The sequence below is a fragment of the Mustela nigripes genome, chromosome 9 (assembly GCF_022355385.1).
Source record: "Mustela nigripes isolate SB6536 chromosome 9, MUSNIG.SB6536, whole genome shotgun sequence".
Taxonomy (NCBI): Eukaryota; Metazoa; Chordata; class Mammalia; order Carnivora; family Mustelidae; genus Mustela; species Mustela nigripes.
The window spans coordinates 10491508-10493136 of record NC_081565.1 but is presented as its reverse complement, the minus strand read 5'-3'; the positions used below and the strand labels follow the sequence as shown (position 1 = coordinate 10493136).

General features: G+C 58.7%; 1 long non-coding RNA gene across 1 annotated transcript in view; it reads left to right on the top strand.

The window, feature by feature from the left end:
- Positions 1-405: 405 nt before the first annotated feature.
- Positions 406-1629, top strand: part of LOC132024434 (uncharacterized) — a 3225-nt gene continuing 2001 nt past the window's right edge. The window contains exons 1-2 of the long non-coding RNA XR_009406243.1: positions 406-495; positions 1159-1452. This is a non-coding gene — a long non-coding RNA (uncharacterized LOC132024434). The remainder of the gene's footprint in view (positions 496-1158; positions 1453-1629) is intronic.

The following is a 1629-nucleotide window of genomic DNA, read 5'->3' as shown; positions in this document are numbered from 1 at the left end:
GGAGCCCCCAGCAGGGCCCATGGCTGCTCCTCCTGCCTTCAAACCCCCGGCCTCTCTGCAGCTGCAGGAGGTCAGGAGCCTTTGCAAGAAGAAGGAAGTGAAAGCTCTGTGTGGTGAGTCATCGAGGGTCCTGGCATAGAGTGGCAAGACAGCAGCGGCGGGGGGTGGGGGCGGGGAGAGGCTGGCAGAAAGAGACTCCCGCATCTGGGAGACCACAGAACATGCTGGCCCCTCGGCAGACACTGGGGTCTTCAGCTGGAGAGAACTTGCAGGGATGCCGGGCACAGTCGGGTCTCTGAGGTCCATCATGGGGCAGAGCGGCCAGACGGAGAAGTTCCAGAGCGAGGTCATCATCGGAGCAGGGCTCTGGTGCCTAGGTAGTCACCTGGCTGTTAGGACAGCCAGCGGCAGGCGAGGTGGCGGGGCGTGGGCTCTGGATTTCCACCTCGTGACTGGGAACCCCAGCTCGGCCCGTCACTAGCGGTGTGACTGCAGGTGAATGGCTTCTCCTCTCCAGATGCCCTGCTTCTCTTTCTGTCAAGTGGGGTGAGGGTTCCTAACCGGTACATTAACATAGGAAAGGCATGGGGAAGGGTTCCTGGTCCAAGGAATCCCACAATAGACAGCGACTTCGGGGTTTTGGCAGGAACACTGAAATACTAGGTTTCTCAGGGAGGGACGTTAACACAGGGGCTGGCTGGAAGGATTAGAAGAGCTGAGAAACCCAGTGGGGGATGAGGCTGCAACCCAGAGAGCATCAACAGCAGGAAGCTGGTGGCATCCCCAAGCCTGGAGGCCCGACAGGAGGAGGTGACTTATCAGAGGGGAGACACAAGGAGAAGGGCAACTCCACATCACAGCGGGGCTGGGTTGTGTGGGCCACAGAGGTAAAGAAGGAGTCTGAGGAGGGGTCGGAGGGCGCAGACAGAGAAGGAAAGGGTGGGCGGGAGAGCCACAGGGTCGGCACACATTCAATCATATCCTGCTTGCTAGTGGTGCCATCTTCGTTGATCGGCTCTACCTCTCAGAGCTTCCGTTTTTCACCTATAAAACAGAAATAAGAATGACTCGTACTAGCAGCAAACGCTTATCCAGCTCTCGGTTTTCACACAGCCCTGCGAAGCAGGGACTACTCTCACTATTACGCTCATTTTACAGATGAGAAACGGAGGCACGGAGATCCAGTCGCACCACCGGCATGTGGCAGGGCACATCCGACCCAGCCTGTTGGGCCCCCAAGTCCTGTTCATTACCACTACACTCTGCTCCCCAATCTGCCATCCGTGGCTCCCCCACAAGCCGGCCTCACCCCTCCAAGGCCTCTCTTCTTCAGAGAATTTTACCCAGCCCCTCCAACCCAGATTCATCTTCAGCATCTGCTCCCAACACTAGGACCTGCCAGCAGACTTCCCACTTGTGTCCTAGGCCCGGGGTCCCCGGAGTCACACTGAGGTGAGGTGGGTTCTTGGCTCTGCCCTTTTCCAGCTGTGGGGCTCGAGAGAAGCGACTTCCCTTCTGGAAGCCTCGGTTTCCTCGACTACGGCACGGGGGCCCTGTCCTGAGTTCTCTGGGCTGTGGCAGGTACAGCATGAAGCCACCACTCAGGGAGCACGTGGCACCGGGAAAGGG